Source organism: Mercenaria mercenaria, unplaced genomic scaffold, assembly GCF_021730395.1.
Source record: "Mercenaria mercenaria strain notata unplaced genomic scaffold, MADL_Memer_1 contig_909, whole genome shotgun sequence".
Lineage (NCBI taxonomy): Eukaryota > Metazoa > Mollusca > Bivalvia > Venerida > Veneridae > Mercenaria > Mercenaria mercenaria.
Window position 1 is genome coordinate 36,795 of NW_026463823.1, and position 19,840 is coordinate 56,634.

General features: G+C 35.2%; 1 long non-coding RNA gene across 1 annotated transcript; it reads left to right on the forward strand.

The window, feature by feature from the left end:
- The first annotated feature begins 2,538 nt into the window (after positions 1–2,538).
- Positions 2,539–15,396, forward strand: LOC123532821 (uncharacterized). The gene is made up of 5 exons (XR_008369746.1): positions 2,539–2,593; positions 5,620–5,744; positions 9,989–10,085; positions 14,366–14,455; positions 15,335–15,396. It is a non-coding gene; the product is annotated as an uncharacterized LOC123532821 (long non-coding RNA).
- Positions 15,397–19,840: the final 4,444 nt, after the last annotated feature.

Here is a 19,840-nt window from a genome sequence, read left to right on the forward strand (position 1 = left end):
TCTGGTATCACAGTGGATAAAGTCATTTTTGAAGGGCCGAACCCAAAGAGTAGTTGTAGACGGCTGCACTTCTGACACCCTGCCTGTCCTGTCCGGTGACCCTCAGGGATCTGTCCTAGGGCCCTGTCTCTTCCTGGCTTACATTAATGACCTACCAGATTCTATTAGAAATAAGGCAAGACTGTTTTAAGATGATACCATAGTATACCTTACAGTCAAGTCCTCATCAGATGCCCAAACACTACAAAAAGATTTGTACGCCCCATACGAAAAAAAAATTTAATAAAAGGTCAATAAAAGGCAAACAAAGGGCTAGCAAAAGGTACTTCTATGTTTTGTTAAAACCTTTTATAAGCCTTTCATTTAACAAAATACTAACAAAAGACTTAAAGATTTTGTGAGTAATACATTTTGTTTACCTTTTGTTTCAGACACTGCCTTTTATTAATGTTTCATTACACTTATAGTTTGAAATTTACCTTTTATTAGCATTGGATTAGACTTATTTTCTTAAATGTTGCCTTTTATTAATGTTTCATTACACTTATAATTTGAAATTTACCTTTTATTAGCATTGGATTGGATATATATTCTTAAATGTTGCCATTTGTTTGTATTTCATTCCACTTAGAATCAACACTGACATATTTTGTACTTGATTTCAAAAAAAAAAGAAGTTTTGTTAATATTTCAATACATTTGTAAGTCTAGCATAAACAAATTAGTTTCATATTTCATTGATATTGGCTAAATACTGCTGCTGCTGTTTTGAATTTAGAGCTACATCTACCATTCACTGCGTTCTTCATAATTACACCCCTGACGAGTGCAAAGATTTGTCAGTAAGTAAATGGCTACTGAGCACAGATATTTAGCCTTTTTTACCCCAGTGACCTTCACCTTTCAGACACGGCCCAGCCACCATCTTCTCTGGAGTGATCTGTACCAACCCTAGACTTTCTAGTGCATATCACTAGCATGTTCTGCTTGGCTGCACAAAATGGCCGCCAGAGATAAATATAGAAAATTTTGTCTGGCTTTCACAGGTCAAACTGCTGGCTGGATTTCAACATAACTTAGTGACAAGTATAACCCCTAGTTGTGCTTATCACCAGCATGTTCTACTTCACTGAACAGAATGACCGCCAAAGTTAAAAATAGAAAAACCTTGTCCGGCTTTCATAGGTCAAACTGCTGGACAGATTTTGACAAAACTTCACAGGAGTGATCAATACCATGCCTTGTTGTGCATATCACCAACATGTTCCGCTTCACTGCACAAAATGGCCTCATCAGCTAAAGGTATACATAGGGGAAACATGCCCATCTGTACTTATTCTGTGGAAAACTGAAAAAGCTTGGGGAAAAAAACCTTGGAATCTCACACTTAGAAAATTTAACATGAAGAAATTCTAACACATAGAAGAATTAAGCCCGGAAACTCACACTTAGGAAATTTTAGCACAGAAAATTTCGGCTTAGTAAAAATTTGGCACGGAAAAAGAGCACGGAATGTTTCCGTGCAAAATTTAGACTAAGTCCACACTGATAGCTAGAAATTTTAGACATCTTTAACCAGGGAGTGCAATATTTATGCAGATATTCATTCTAAAAATTATTCATTCAAATACTGTAAAATCAGATACCCTTTCAAGATTGAAATTTTGTGAATATGAAATTCCTGTTCTATATATTCCTTTATAATGCATCATTTGCAAATGCATAATTATATTCTTTATCATACATAATTTTAATTAAGCCAGCCCTCAATTTTCACAATTCTGGAAATTTTGAATACAGTCAAACCTGTGTTAAAAGACCACCTGCGAACAAAGACCACTTTTACAAAACCTGTCTGAAAAGACCATCATTTTGTTCTCGGTCAGACCATTATCAATGAATTATTTAACCAGTTTTAAGAGAGACAATCTGTGAACAGAGACCACTTAAAATAATAATTAAAATTTCTCCTCCAAAAACAATTCCAATGTTTTTCTCATTCCATAGAATTTCTTAGATTTTTTAAAATAATGCTTTTTCCTAGTAAGATTTTTTTATTTAAATTGCACCAAAGAGTTCATTGAAAATCTTAAGATTTGTTTGGATTATACTAGGTATCCAAATTAACTGAAATGAAAAAAGAATCTAACTAATTAAAATTTATGTCATGTTTTCATTTTGTGTATTAAAAGGATGTTAATTAGAATTCTATCATTTAGCTATTATTGAACATTTAAATATAGATCTATTAAAATATAGGCCAAGAAGTCTTGATATATTTTGCCTCATTATTTTTTACTTTACCCAATCTAAAATTTCAGTTCAAAGAGTTGAAAATTCACAGAACATTTGAGTCTGAAATTGACATATATTGAAGGAAAGCAGGCAGAATAAGTTACACACTAGACTTGCATAGTGTCTGCCTTTCGTCATTCATGAGATAAATCATATCTGAATTCCTTATTTTAATACTTTATATTTATTTATTCTATTGCATTTCTTACATTTTCAGTATCTAAAAGATGAAATGAGAGTGCTCTGCAATGCTTATATAGATGGAAATTTCAAATTGGCTGCCTCTGTATACATATAGGTAACTGATTGCTTTGTAGATGCTTAAGGCCTCACCAAATTAAAAAGTTGTTTATCGAATTTGCCACTTGTATATTTCCAGAAACACAAAAAAATTTGGCTTGCGCTCGCCCCATGGAAAAAAAAAATCAAGCTAAGATTTATTGGTGTGCTTTAACTAAGTACTCTTTACGGACGTAACTATGTACAAATGCTTATAAATAAATTCCAGTTCCAGATTGTTATAAAATAGTCACTTAAATCACAATAAATACATTTCGTCTATAATATGTCATGATATATATGCATGCAGTTACGCCATTTTCTTCGATTGTTGCAACAAAAATCGGATTTATTTCATTGAAAATTGGATGAAAACTCTCACTAATTTATTTCATAACATCAGTCTACATTATTAGTCCCCTACTGGTTGCATGAGAACCAGTTTCGGGGACTATAGGATTGCGCTTTTCCGTCATTCTGTCGGTCCGTCCGTCAGCAATACATGTCTGGTCCATAACTCTGTCATCCGTGAGGGGATTTTAATATTACTTTCACATAAATGTTGAGACGACATGTCATGCGCAAAACTCGGACCCCGAGCTCAAAGGACAAGGTCACAATTGGAGGTCAAAGGGGGCTTTTTTCCTGTCTGGTCCATAACTCTCCCATCTATAAAGGGATTTTAATATTACTTGGCACAAATGTTCCTCATAATAAGATGATGTGTCATGCACAACTTTTAGACCCCTAGCTCAAAGGTCAAGGTCACACTTGGCATGGGGACTGTTGCTCCCGGTGAAGACTTAAATTTAATAGTAAATAATTATTTTAAGCTTCAAGTCAAAAGCTTTTATTTTAGCAGAGATATTTAACTTTATCAAAAGCTTCGAAAACTGGAAAAGTGGAGCTAAAAATGCTACATTTTCATAAAAGTAAATACATATATTCAAGTCACATATCTGTTTCATGATTATGGGTTTAGGTTATGCAGTGTTGTATATTACATATTTTCTATCAGCATTTTCAAACGCATACATTACTTGATTACACTGTTACTGTACTGTATGCCAATGTTATTAACTTATTACCTTTTTCCACGAGTTCGCTTTGTTGTGTGCCTTCAGGTCAAAACATACCCAACCCAAAATGTACCCATGTTTTCTCAATCCCTGTGAATTATTTCTAATGTAAAAGGGCTGTACATTCTATTTCAAGGTTTTTATTAATCGAGAGAAAAAAAAACAAGACAAATATATTTCTTCACTCTTAAAATTCACTCCCTGCTGATTTTCTCAAAAAAAAAATCTTTTTTTTTTCTCTTGCCGCCTAATTTTTTTTCAGACAAAAATCCGATGAACAACTTTTTTTTTTAATTTGGTGTGGCCTAAAACATTAATTTTGTACTTTTTGTGATATTGTAAAATTTAATTGTAAAGTTTAGCTGCAACATCTACTGTCAGAAAAAAACAATCCAGATTATTATTATTGTAGAATAACATTAATTCAGCCAGTTAAAATGTCATTTATTATAAAGGGCTGACCATTTGATATGAGGGAGGTTGGTGCTTTCTTGGATTTGTTTTAATTCTGAGTAGCTTTGCTTGAAAAAAGTATTCTGGCTTCAGCATAATGAAAACAAGTCTGGACTTCCAAATTCCGGAAGAAACAATTGTGGCTCCAGGTCAGATTTAAAAAAAAAAAAATATGGAGTCATGGGATGACAAAAACCGGGTCACTAGGTCAAACATGTTTGCAAACTTTACACTGTTATGGTTTGTTAGTACAGTGTTTTCTCTTGTAAAGCTTATGAATTTGTGAAAAAGAATTATGCATATTCTGTTGTGTATAAAAATATTTTTGAAATTGTGAATTCAGAAACATTTTTAACTTATTTCTGGAATATCCTGAATTTAGTTCTTAATCTTTAGAGAGTATTTCAGTAAAAGTTCAGTAAAATCATTTTCTGAAACTTTTTGAATTCATTTCTGATTCTTTCAGATACAGTTCTAAAAATGGGTCAGGCAGGGTTCAGTCTGTTCAGACATGTTTCAAAAATATTCAGACAAATAATGTCATGAGGAAACTTTTCTTCTGATTTATAAAAAAAACCTCAAACACTTGATGAATTAAGTCAGCAAAATGCAAGATTGAGCATAACATTTCTTTAACAAGCTTATTACTAATTTAAGTTTTGAATTCCAAAAAAAAATCTTTGGGTTACTATGAAAAAAATATTCTGACCCTCAAGTTCTGAAAAAATATTCGGACTTTTAAAGAAAGGGGAAAAAAAGATCTTTTTCTCCAAGTAAAAAAAATCCTGGGAGGCCCCTCACACTATCCCCCTCCTCCCCCGCCCTTGAAACAAGTGTACAAGTGAAATTGCATTTACAAATTGGATAGACAGGATTTTCTTCATAGGAGTAATCAGGCCTTTTTTTATGCTGATTTTAGGGCCGAAATTCGGCCCCATTCCACAATCTAAAAAGTATACTTTTTTCCCCACCTTGGCCAAAAATTCCCCATGCAAAAAAAAAAATGAAATTAGTTTTGATTTTCTGTCCTGATTTTAACAACTTTTCAGCAAATATATTCCTCCAAACAATGATTTCGCGACGTAAATTTCCCCTCCAAAAGGGACCTGGTACCCTTCCCCAAATTTACAAAAAAAGGGTTGGAGTTAGTGCATTTAAGCTGGATATTCAGTTACTTCAGGCCAGTTAAGTAAGGTAGATTACACTGCTTTGTACTTGATATTTTTATTACTTTAACTGTAGAAAATGGCACAATTTACATACAGGTATCAGTTTGTTTAGAGTTTTTGTATCACATTTTGACACTTTACATTTTTGAAAAGGTCAAAGTTATTTATGATATAAATGTTCATGGTGAAGTTGCTGTGAAAGCCAAAGACACTTTAATTATTTATATAATTTCACATTTTCTTGGCAGTCAGATTGTTTTGACACTATTGCACAAACATATGATCATTTAAGATGTTCCTTTATTTAATGAAAGATAATAAGACTGGCTTTCATCATTTTTCAGATGTTGTACAAGCAGGACTCTCAATCTCACTCAAGTTGATGGGTCAGTTGCACGAATGGTAACTGTAATCCACACTGGTCACGGGAAAAAGTGCCGCTGTGTGCGAATCAATTGTAGTTTCTCCGGTTTGTATTTCGTATGTTTTTACAGCAATGTAGCGATTTTGAAAAATTCTGCGGGCAAAGTAGAACACGTAATTCATACCTTACATAGACAGGAACTGTTTTTGCCAGAAAGTTCAGCTGTGTTACACAGTGTAAGAATTTTTGCAGGGTGAATGGTGCTGCCATGGTGTTGGAGATTTATGTACATAATTTTGCACTTAATGTCTATAAGATTTATGTATGACTATACATGACACATCTAAGTAGGAGAACAGTCTATTCTTATATTTAAATAATAATAAAAACCAGTAAGAAGGACAACAGGTCAAAGGCAACAGTTAAATATGAATTATTTTTATTTCTTATATATAATTTGCCACAATTACTAGGCTGCTTAAAACTGGCAAGATTGACAGCTACAGGATTTTTTATAACCACAGTGTAATGATATGAAAACTATCAGTATTACAAATTCAATTGTCCGTATTGCCCAGGTTGTCCCAAAGCTTGTACGGACAAGTGAAATTTGACAAGAATTTACTATATAACTATCATACGGACAAGTAAAAAATAGCAAATGACAAAAACAGACAAGCAAGTAAAAATCAGATTTTGCCGCCCCTGTATTAGTGTTCAGTTATAAAATGAAACAACTGTCCTACATCAAAAACTGTTTCAGACATAAAAAAGTCATGAGGTTTTTGTAAACAAATATAATGATTAGATAATGATTGAATAATCTTTAAAAATTTTGAAATGTATGCACTATAATTATGTCCTTGATGTAACAACTTTTATGACTTAAAAAGTAACATTGGCATTACCTCAGGTACCAAGTGTGACATATTTTACCTACATTTTAGATAATATAATCTTAACAGCTACATATGCAACCAGGTACTTATGAATCACATACCATTATATATGATAAAATGACCATTATTTATGATAAAATAAATAAAGATTGATAAATAGTAAAATAACCAAATAAAATACAGTTTGTAAATATGGTTATAGCAATGTAAAGTATCAAATGTCAAGGATCTGTATGTTGTGTGTATGAATGTTATTAGCTTGACTATTCGAGAATAACTAGAGCTATCCTACTCACTACGGCGTATAGAAATGAAAATTAAAAATCTTCTATTCTGAAAGTTCAAGGCCTAGGACTTTAATATTTGGTGTGTAGCATTGCCTAGTGAATCTCTTAACAAAATTTATCAGATTTACTCCTGGGGTGAAAAGAGGCCCAGCTCTGGGGTCACTTCTTATGACTTATGTAGGAAAATGTAACTCAAACATTATCAGATCATATTTCCTAGACTATTTAATTAAATTTCCTGATGACCCCAAGTGATTAGGGGTCACTTAACTGTGACCTTGACCTACTTGTCCGTCGTCCGTGCGTAAACTTTTCCTTGTGACATCTCTAGAGGTCACATTTTTCATGGGATCTTTATGAAAATGGGTCAGAATGTTCATCTTGGTAAATTCTAGGTCAAGTTCGAAACTGGGTCATGTGCCATCAAAAACTAGGTCAGTAGGTTTAAAAATAGAAAAACCTTGTGACCTCTCTAGAGGCCATAATTTTCAATGGATCTTCATGACAATTGGTCAGAATGTTCACCTTAATGATATCTAGGTCAAGTTCGAAACTGGGTCACGTGCCTGCAAAAACTGGGTCAGTAGGTCTAAGAATAGAAAAACCTTGTGACCTCTCTAGAGGCCATATATTTCACAAGATCTTCATGAAAGTTGGTCAGAACGTTCACCTTGATGATATCTAGGCAAAGTTTGAAACTGGATCACGTGCTGTCAAAAACTAGGTCAGTAGATCAAATAATAGAAAAACCTTGTGACCACTCTAAAGGCCATATTTTTAATGGGATCTGTATGAAAGTTGGTCTGAATGTTCACCTTGATGATATCTAGGTCAAGTTCGAAACTGGATCACGTGCTATCAAAAACTAGGTCAGTAGGTCTAAAAATAGAAAAACCTTGTGACCTCTCTAGAGGCCATATATTTCACAAGATCTTCATGAAAATTGGTCAGAATGTTCATCTTGATGATATCTGGGTCAAGTTTGAAACTGAGTTACGTGCCATCAAAAACTAGGTCAGTAGGTCAAATAATAGAAAAACCTTGTGACCTCTCTAAAGGCCATATTTTTCATGGGATCTGTATGAAAATTGGTCTGAATGTTCATCTTGATGATATCTAGGTCAAGTTCGAAACTGGGTCACGTGCGGCCAAAAACTAGGTCGGTAGGTCTAAAAATAGAAAAACCTTGTGACCTCTCTAGAGGCCATATATTTCATGAAATCTTCATGAAAATTGGTCAGAATGTTCACCTTGATGATATCTAGGTCAAGTTTAAAAGTGGGTCACGTGCCATCAAAAACTAGGTCAGTAGGTCAAATAATAGAAAAACCTTGTTACCTCTCTAGAAGCCATATTTTCCACGGGATCTATATGAAAATTGATCTGAATCTTCATCTTGATGATATCTAGGTGAAGTTCGAAACAGGGTCATGTGCGGTCAAAAACTAGGTCAGTAGGTCTAAAAATAGAAAAACCTTGTGACCTCTCTAGAGGCCATACTTGTGAATAGATCTCCATAAAAATTGGTCAGAATGTTCATCTTGATTATATCAAAATAGAAAAACCTTGTGACCTCTCTAAAGGCCATATTTTTCATGGGATCTGTATGAAAGTTGGTCTGAATGTTTATCTTGATGATATCTAGGTCAAGTTTGAAACTGGGTCAACTGCGATCAAAAACTAGGTCAGTAGGTCTTGAAATAGAAAAACCTTGTGACCTCTCTAGAGGCCATACCCTTGAATGGATCTTCATGAAAATTGGTCAGAATGTTCACCTTGATAATATCTATGTCAAGTTTGAAACTGGGTCACGTGCCTTAAAATACTAGGTCAATAGGTCAAATAATATAAAAACCTTGTGACCTCTCTAGAGACCATATTTTTCAATGGATCTTCATGAAAATGAGTCATAATTTTTATCTTGATAATATCTAGGTCAAGTTCAAAACTGGGTCACATGAGCTCAAAAACTAGGTCACTATGTCAAAAAAAATAAATAATAGAAAAAACGACGTCATACTCAAAACTGGATCATGTGGGAAGAGGTGAGCGATTCAGGACCATCATGGTCCTTTTGTTTATGTACTAAAATGTTTGAGTCATTGAGGTGGTTTGTCCACAAGTAACAGGCTCAACATTATGGTACATGTACTATTTCTATCCAAAGGGATATTAAATGTTTTTGATATCTCAGTATTGACATGAGTTTTCAACAGTTTACAAAGGATATTTTGCAACCAAAATGTTTCATAAGAAATAGCTCGACTGTCAGGAAAAAAAACGCTTTTTAGCTCGACTATTCGAAGAATAGGGAAGCTATCCTACTCGAGTCGCCCCGGTGTTGGCATAGCGTCAGCTTCACACAAAGTTTGCGTACTGCCCCAAATATTTTCAAAGTCCATTGAGATATTGCTTTGATATTTTGCATACTTGTTTACCATCATGACCCCAGTCTGTAAAAAGGAGGAGGCAACTCTATCAAGCATTTTGACTGAATTATGGCCCCTTTTCGACTTGGAATAAATATTAAAGTTTGCGTATCACCCCAAATATTTTCAAAGTCCATTGAGATATTGCTTTGATATTTTGCATACTTGTTAACCATCATGACCCCAGTCTGTAAAAAGGAGAAGGCAACTCTGTCAAGCATTTTGACTGAATTATTGCCCCTTTTCGACTTGAAATAAATGTTAAAGTTTGCGTACCGCCCCAAATATTTTCAAAGTCCATTGAGATATTGCTTTGATATTTTGCATACTTGTTAACCATCATGACCCCAGTCTGTAAAAAGGAGGAGGCAACTCTATCAAGCATTTTGACTGAATTATGGCCCCTTTTCGACTTGGAATAAATGTTAAAGTTTGCGTACCACCCCAAATATTTTCAAAGTCCATTGAGATATTGCTTTGATATTTTGCATACTTGTTTACCATCATGACCCCAGTCTGTAAAAAGGAGGAGGCAACTCTATCAAGCATTTTGACTGAATTATGGCCCCTTTTAGACTTAGAATATGCTTATTGTAATGTTATAATTTTACTCATAGCTTATATTATACTATCAAGCACTGAGAATAGTCGAGCGCGCTGTCCACTGACAGCTCTTGTTTATTACTGTTGTTGTACTTCTATTTTTAATGTTATTTGTTGGCTTGTGTTTTCAGGAAAAGATGTTACAGCCAGTGTATGAAGACTGAATTTTTGATAGGTCACAGGTGCTCTCGCAAAGACTGATGGCCTGGCAGCATAAACTATTCTATGGTAAATAGGGCCTGACATAACTTGTGTTATGTTTTCAGCTTTTTATGCGCCCGTCTCTGGAAGAGCGGGGCGTATTATGTGAACACCCGTGGATTTTGAAATAACTTGGCATAAATGTTCACCATAATGAGATGATGTGTCATGTGCAAGATTCAGACCCCTAGCTCCAAGGACAATGTCACAATTAGAGGTCAACAGTTAACACGGTCTGTTTCGTGTCCAGTTCAGGGATATAAACTAGCTATTTTTAGCTCGATTATACGAAGTATGGAGAGCTATCCTACTCGACCCGGTGTCGGCATCCTTCCGCGTCCGCACTTTGGTTAAAGTTTTGATGCACTTTCTCCTTATCTTTGTTATTACTTGATGGATTTACTTCAAAGTTAAAATAGTTCTTCCTCATCATCACCTACATAATATGGCACAAGGGTCATAACTCTTGCACCAATATATCATGAATTATCCCCCTTTTTACTTAGAATTTCAGGTTAAAGTTTTGGTGCATTTTCACTTTATCTAAGTTATTACTAAATGGATTTGATTCAAACTTAAAATAGATGTTCAACATCATCAGTCACATCATATTACACAATGGCCATAACTCTTGCACCATTAATTCATGAATTATCCCTCCTTTTTACTTATAATTTTAGGTTAAAGTTTTGATGCACTTTCACTCTAACTCTTGTTATTACTGAATGGATTTGATTCAAACTTAAAATAGTTGTTCCACCATATCACCCACATCATATGACACAAGGTTCATAACTCTAGCACCAATTTTTCATGAATTATGCCACTTTTACTTAGATTTAAAGGTTAATTTCGATGCATTTTCACTATATCTCAAGTCATTACAAAATGGATTTGATTTAACATGACACAATGTGCATCACTGTTGCACCAATATTTCAAGAATTACGCCCCCTTTTTGCTAAGAATTATACTTAATATTTAATGTTTTGATACACTTGATCCTTATCTCTCTTATAACTTAATTCTTTTGACACAGACTCAAGCTATTATCCAATATTTCATCCACGTTGGAGTCATTAAACACTTCAGTGACAGCTCCAGCTTCTACAAATGTGCCCAGTTTCACTATCCAGCAGCGAAATAGTAGAGTGCGCTGTCTCCTGTGACAGCTCTTGTTATTTAGGGCAGACTGTCAAAAATAATTGTTTAACGATAGGTATATTAGCATTTTCTTCAACAATTTAGGGGCCCAGCCCAAAATTAAGGGGCCATGGTCTACTTGGCTCCTGTTAATTTATATCCCTGCAGTCTATAACTCTGCCAACCATGAAGGGATTTTGAAATAACTTGGCATAAATGTTTACCATAATGAGACAATGTGTCATGCACAAGACCCAGACCCATAGCTCCAAGGTCAAGGTCACAGAAGTCAAAGGTCAACAGAGTCTGTTTTGTGTCTGGTCCATAACTCTGCCATTCATCAAGGGATTTTAAAATAACATGGCTTAAATGTTCCCCTTAATGAGACATGTCAGTGTCAGTCCCCTGGTTCTAAGGTCAAGGTCACAATTATAGGTTAACGGTTAACATTGTCTGTTTCTTGTCCAGTCCATAACTCTGCCATTGATGAAGGGATTTTGAAATTACTTGGCTTAAATGTTCCCTATTTATGAGATGACGTGCCATGTACAAGACCCAGACCCCTTGCTCCAAGGTCAAATACAATGTTACACTTGGAAGTCAAATGTGTATCTTGTCTTGTCCATTGAACAGCCTATAAAACATGTATGTTACTCGACACAACAACTGACAGTTTACAGTTTGAATTCTGGCAAAGGGCAGCATAAAGGGGCCACACTTACAAACAGTTCAGTGCCTTTGAAAAATCAGTAATATCAAAGAACTGTTACATATCTTTGTTTCAATGCATTTGCAATAATCACCCATTGCTGAAATTTCACATCATAAACTTGATGGAATATAGTTTTATTTTTATTTCTTTACAAATGGTATTCATTTTTTATAAGGGAACAACTTTTTAACTCATCTGTCACTAGTGACAAGGTAAACTTTTGTGATCGCCCTTCGTCTGTCATCGTTGTCCATCCACAATTTCTTTTGAACATGATAGAGACCACATTTTGCAATTGATTTTAATTAAACTAGTACATAATTTGTGTGAGTATAACATCTTGGTTCCTTTGTTTTGAAAACTGGCCAGATCCCATCATTAGTTCCAAAGTTATGACCCCTTAGAAAAGGGCCAAAATTGCTATTTTTGCTTTTGCAGCCATATAGTCACTTCGTTTATTTTTTGATTTGATACAAACTTGCAAAATATTTTTCACATCAACATATCTTAGATTCCATGATGAATCTGTCAGGTCCAATCATAGGTTCCAGACTAACAGCCCCTGAAGGAACCAAAATTTGTAATTTTACCTTATGAACTCGATAGAAGTGACATTTTACATTCAATTTTAACCACACTTATATACAACTTGTCAAAATAAGATCTCAATTCTTTTAAAAAAAAACAAAAAACGACTAGATTCCATCATTGGTTCTAGAGTTAATGCCTCTAAAATTTTGGCCCTTCTAGCCATATAAAGGTTTTTGATACGCCCGCTTAGCTCAGAAGGTAATGTGTTGGTCTACAGATCGTGGGGTCATAAGTTCGTTCCTCAGGCTGGGCATATTTTCTCTGCGGCAATTTGATAGAAGACATTGTGGCTAAGATCGTTCGTCCTCCACCTCTGATTTATGTGGGGAAGTTGGCAGTTACTTGCGGAGAACTGGTTTGTACTGGTACAGAATCTAGAAAAACTGGTTAGGTTAACTGCCCGTCGTTACAAGACTGAAATACTGTTGAAAAAATGGCGTTAAACCTAAAACAAACTTGCACAAAATGTTTATCTTGATGATCTCTAGGCCAGGTTAAAAACTGTGTCATATGGGTTCAAAATCTAAGTCACCCGGTCAAATCAAAGGAAAAGCTTGTTAACAATCTTGAGACCACATTTATGAGCTCTCTTCATGAAACATGGTCACAATCATTTTAATCTTGTTGATTTCTAGGTCAAGTTCGAAACTGGGTCATGTGGGTTAAAAAATTAAGTCAAATCAAAGGAAAAGCTTGGCCATATTTATGACCATATCTTCATGAAACTTGGAAAGAATGTTTATCTTGATGATCCCTAGGCCAAGTTTGAAACTGGGTAATATGGGATCTAAAACTAGGTCACCACTCAAAGGAAAAGCTTGTTAACACTGTAGAGGCAACATTTATGACCTTATCTTCATGAAACTTGGTCAGAATGTTTTTCTTGAATATTCCAAGGCCAAGATGTGGATTCAAAACTAAGTCACTTATTCAAATCAAAGGAAAAGCTTGTTTATACTTTAGAGTCCACATTTAAAACCCTATATTCATTAAACTTCAAAATGTTTATCTTGATGATCCCTAAGCCAGTTTCGGGTCATGTGGGGGTCAAAACTAGGTCACCTGCACATTCAAAGGAAAGATTTATTAACACTGTAGAGGCAGCATTTACGACCCTATCTTCATGAAACTTGGTCAGAATGTTTATCTTGATGATCCCTAAGCCAGGCAATTGTTTGAAACAGGGTCATTTGGGGTAAAAAACTAGGTCTTACACTCGGATCAAAGGAACACTTGATAACATTCAAGGGGCAACATTTATTACCCTATTGTCATGAAAGTTGATCAGAATGTTTATCTTGATGATCCTTTATGTCAAGTTCAAAGCTGTGTCATTTGGGGTCAAAAACTAGTTCAAATGCTCTAATCACAAGTTTATTCAAATCATGAACCCTGGGGTCACATAGATAAAGTACCAGGTAGTAGTAAACTTAAAATCTTCTACAACCACAGGGCACAGACCTTGCATATATTGCATTTAGCATATTTAACAGGTGAACAATACAAGGTCATCATGACCTCTTGTTGAGAATATTTTAAGTACGGTATTCATCGTATGGGACAGCACAGCAGAACATGTAATGGTCAGGTAGATTAATTGTAAAGATGTTGTTCGTTTATCAAATATTTCTGTGTTTTGAAGATACACTCCTAAACCTTAATTAATAAGCATTTATCTGTTTGTTAACATTATCAGTGAACATTTTATTTCACTGTATTTTAGCTGAATTAAATGAAAACTTAACAGTTTCATGATTGTGTATTGAAGGATGTTTAGGTCACTACTTGTCTGTTTTCAATGAAAATTTTGTTAACAATTATATAGAACAATGCCTGTAAATTATTTTTTTTATTTCAATAGGTTATAGGGGTAATGTCTTTAAACAGAAGCATGCTGTTGTGGAGTGAAAGTGCACAAACCATTGATAACCCTTTGGAGAATCAGTACCAGGTAATGAGCAAACCAAAACAATAGTCTAAATGTTTCAGTGAAAAACAATATAATGAATTATAGTGCATGCTGTCAGTCTGAATTCAGGGTTAAAACTATCTGGCTAGTAAAAGGCCTTGCTAAATTTTCTATTGGCAAATTACATTCCACAATTGTCAATCTTTTTAGCTCAACTATTCAAAGAATAGGTAGAGCTGTTGGACTTACCCATGCGTAAGCCAGTATCTCGGTACCCATCAAGGGAATGGATTGAAATTCACACACGTTCACTGTGATGATCTGACATGCAGTGCACAGGTTCCATAACTCTACTTTGTATTTTTCAAAATATTATGCCCCTATTCCAACTTTGCAGTTTCTTGGGTTTTTGTATGTAAAGTTAAAACTAGTCTCTTAGTACCCACTAGTTGGAATCATGGATTGAAACTTAACACAAATTTCCATTGTTATAAGCTGATATGCATTACACAGGTTCCATAACCCTGTTTTGCAATTTTACAAAATTTTGCCTCTTTCTTTCGTTTTCAATAATCAATTGACAAGATTGTTGAACACTAGTAGTCGAGCGTTGCTGTCCTCTGACAGCTTTTGTTAAGCGGTTAGGTCTTTTCTTTGCTGTGATATGAATGCATTGTCGGCTTGTTGATAGATATTGCATAAGTTGCTGTGTTATCCTTAAACTTGGACACTATGTTGATGGACATAATATCTTGGCAAATTTCATTTTCAATTAAATATATGCGCTTTTCACCATACAAATAATATAACTAGGTTGTTTAAATGGAAATTTTAAATGGAATTTCAAAGTTGTAAACTGATTAAATATTTACGTATATATACAGTATGATAATACGATTTTTTATGATTTTATATTTTTAGATGTCTTTTCAAATGTTTGCCATTCTGAAAATTTTTTTGACTTGAGCAGTGTCAAACAGTCTAGAGAATCAGTTCCTCCAAATGAACAAATCACCACAGTCATCAAAATTATGGGCAGAGATATTTCATGGAAGAGAGATAACATGACAATACAAAAATAGGTACAGTATATAAAGTATAGGATGGCAACCATTTTCTATACACAACCTTTTCATAGTTCATAATGGGCTTCTTTTGTTATACCCTGCCGAAGGCGGAAGTATATAGTTTTGGCTTTGGCAGACCATCTTTTCAGCAGTCCTTTCATAGTCATTTCTCATAGTATAAAATGTGGTAGTACTGTTAACTGCTATAAAGAAATATGTTCCTGCATGTTTCAGTTGCATTATTTGAGGAAGCCAAGATTTATAGCCCTTTGTACTTGTATCTACAGGTATATATAGAACAGTCCATACTAAAGTTTAGGTCAATTTTACAACTAGGTCATCAGCTGTTAAGCACAAGGCCACTAACTCAAATCATATAAAAAAAACTTTATCCATGAACCATTGAAGATACCAAATTTTCTACATGAACAATATAAAACCTTGTCAGAATGTTTGTCTTTAAAAAATCTAGAAAACGTTGGTTATCAATTGTTCAAGCAATAGAAAAATCTTGTATATAGGCTAGAGGACATTTACTTAGTCTGTAGATGAAATATAGCTATAAATGTTAGTCTTAATGGTCACTTAGTCAAGTCAAAGAAAAACCTTGTTAGCACTCAAAATACCATACCTGATCCATAGGAAACCTGGTCAGAATGTTTGCTTTTAATAAGAAATCAAGATTGTTTTAGAAACTTGGCAATCCATAATAATAAAAAAATGCATCTCTGGATAAGATCGTAGGACAAACGTGTTTTCAATCCACTGGCCACATTTTCTGAGTGATCTACATGAAATTTTGTCAGAATGTTTTTCTTTATATGATGAAACTTTGTCAAATGGGGATCCTATAATAAGTTACAGGAACAGTTGTCTGATATACCTGAAATCTTGTTGGAATGTTGGTCAAAATGAATTAAATGGTAGTTGCAAAACTTTGTCACCTAGGCATAAAATCTAGGTCATTTGGTCAGATAATAGAAAATCTTTACCAATCACATTTTGGAATGAATTTTCATTAAACTTTTATTGTCCATCAAGTTTTTCACCAATTTACTTCATCTACACGACATGCAGAGCGCGCAACCCATGACCAAGGTCAAGGTCACACTTTGGGGCAAATAGCTTAAACTCATGTGCACCACATATCTAAACTGTAAGATTTTTAGCTCACCTTAGCACAAAGTGCTTAAGGTGAACTATAGTGATCTCCCTGTGTCATCGTCATCAACAATTTGCCTGTATACACTTTATTGGTTAAAGTTTCAATCACATCTTGATGAAACTTGGTCAGTCTGTTACCCTTAATAAAATCTCAGAAAAGGTTGTTACTGGGTCATGTGGGCCAAAAATTAGGTCACACGGTCAATAGATAGTAAACCCTTGTTCTTACACTCAATGGGGCACATTTTGTACCAAACCTTTATGAAACTTTGGTCAGAATGTTTGTCTCTATAAAATCTAGACAAGTTACCTGATTTCAAATACTAGGTCATTAGGGCAAATCATACAAAAATCTTGTAAACACTCTAGAGGCCACATCCTGATTTTCTTAAACCTAATATTTGATTTTGTCAAGTCTCAAATTAGATTACAAAAGGTTTAAAAGTAGGACAGTAGCAGAAATCATAGAAAAACTTTGTTAACACTATAGGCAACATCTTCTGAATGAGACAAAGTGGCATGCGCAAAAACCTGGGCACTTAGCTGAAAGGTCAAAGTCACACTTAGAAGTCAACGGCCAAAAGGGCTTTTTTCCCTGTCCAGTCTGTAACTCAAAAATCCTTTAAGGGTTTTTAATATTACTTGGCACAAATGTTTACCACCATAAGACGGAGTGTGCCAGAACCAGGTCCCTAGGTCAAAGGTCAAGGTCACATATAGAGGCCAATGGTCAGATGCAAGAATGGCTTTGTCTAGCGCATTTCTTTTTCATGCACGGAGGGATTTTAATGTAACTTAGCTCAATGTTCACCACTATGAGACGGATTGTCATGCGCAGGAACAAGGTCCCTAGGTCTAACATCAAGCTCACACTTGGAGGTCAGATATCAAATTGAAGAATGTCCAGAGCATTTCTTCTTCATGCCTTGAGGGATTTTGATTAACTTAGCACAAATGTTCACCACCATGAGCACCCTTGTAAGCTCCCCTGAGCAATGCTAAAGTGAGTTATTGTGATCACTCAATGTCTGTCGTCTGTCTGTCTGTCAGTCAACATTGAGCTTGTGCTGTAGAGGCTGTATTTTTCAATTTAACTTCATGAAATGTTGTCAAACTGATTGCCTTGATAAAATCTAGGTCTTGTTTGAAAATGGGTCATCTGTAGTCAAAAACTAGGTCACTAGGTCAAATCATAGAAAAACATTGAGTAATATTCTGCATACTTGTGGGACTTTGTTTTTGTAACTATACTGTATACATACAGTCTATATATTTACAGTCCACATAATCATGCAATCTTGTGTGCGTCAAATTGCAATGTACTGTGTCAGTGCATGCGTGGGTACATTCATCACCTTTAGTGATAGTTAGAGGTAGCTCTAGTTAGAATTACTGCCCTTTGTTATTGATATAAGTAGCTTATATATTGTAACTTTTTTATTACTGGCCTTAGGAAAAAGCTGAAACCACTTTTCTTTAAGTACAACTTGCATGTTACATCCTATTTTTAGCTCACCTGTCACAAAGTGACAAGGTGAGCTTTTGTGATCGCGTGGTGTCCGTCGTCCGTGCGTGCGTCCGTAAACTTTTGCTTGTGACCACTCTAGAGGTCACATTTTTTGTGGGATCTTTATGAAAATTGGTCAGAATGTTCATCTTGATGATATCTAGGTCAAGTTCGAAAGTGGGTCATGTGCCATCAAAAACTAGGTCAGTAGGTCTAAAAATAGAAAAACCTTGTGACCTCTCTGGAGGCCATGTATTTCACAAGATCTTCATGAAAATTGGTCAGAATGTTCACCTTGATGATATCTAGGTCAAGTTCGAAACTGGGTCACGTGCCTTCAAAAACTAGGTCAGTAGGTCTAAAAATAGAAAAACCTTGTGACCTCTCTAGAGGCCATATATTTCACAAGATCTTCATGAAAATTGGTCAGAACGTTTATCTTGATAATATCTAGGGCAAGTTCGAAACTGGGTCATGTGCGGTCCAAAACTAGGTCAGTAGGTCTAAAAATAGAAAAACCTTGTGACCTCTCTAGAGGCCATACTTTTGAATGGATCTCCATAAAAATTGGTCAGAATGTTCATCTTGATGATATCTAGGTCATGTTTGAAAGTAGGTCACGTGCCATCAAAAAGTAGGTCAGTAGGTCAAATAATGAAAAAACCTTGTGACCTCTCTAAAGGCCATATTTTTCATGGGATCTGTATGAAAGTTGGTCTGAGTGTTTATCTTGATGATATCTAAGTCAAGTTTGAAACTGGGTCAACTGCGATCAAAAACTAGGTCAGTAGGTCTTGAAATATAAAGACCTTTTGACCTCTCTAGAGGCCATACCCTTGAATGGATCGTCATGAAAATTGGTCAAAATATTCACCCTGATGATATCTAGGTCAAGTTTGAAACTGGGTCATGTGCCTTAAAAAACTAGGTCAATAGGTCAAATAATATAAAAACCTTGTGACCTCTCTAGAGACCATATTTTTCAATGGATCTTCATGAAAATTGGTCAGAATTTTTATCTTGATAATATCTAGGTCAAGTTCAAAACTGGGTCACATGAGCTAAAAAACTAGGTCACTATGTCAAATAATAGAAAAAACGACGTCATACTCAAAACTGGATCATGTGGGAAGAGGTGAGCGATTCAGGACCATCATGGTCCTCTTGTTAGCTCACCTGAGCACAAAGTGCTCAAAGGTGAGCTTCTGTGATCGCCCTGTGTCCGTCGTTGTCCGTCCGTCCGTGGTCAACAAATTGACTGTTAACACTCTAGAGGTCACAATTTTGGCCCAATCTTAATGAAATTTGGTCAGAATGTTGCTCTCAATAAAATCTTGGACGAGTTCGATATTGGGTCATCTGGGATCAAAAACTAGGTCACCAGGTCAGATCATAGGAAAATCTTGTTAACACTCTAGAGGTCACACAATAAATCTTAGACGAGTTCGATATTGGGTCATCTGGGGTCAAAAACTAGGTCACCAGGTCAAATCAAAGGAAAAGCTTGTTAACACTCTAGAGATCACAATTTTCGCCCAATCTTAATGAAACTTGGTCAGAATGTTACTCTCAATAAAATCTTGGACGAGTTCGATATTGGGTTATCTGGGGTCAAGAACTAGGTCACCAGGTCAAATCATAGGAAAATCTTGTTAACACTCTAGAGGTCACAATTTTGGCCCAATCATA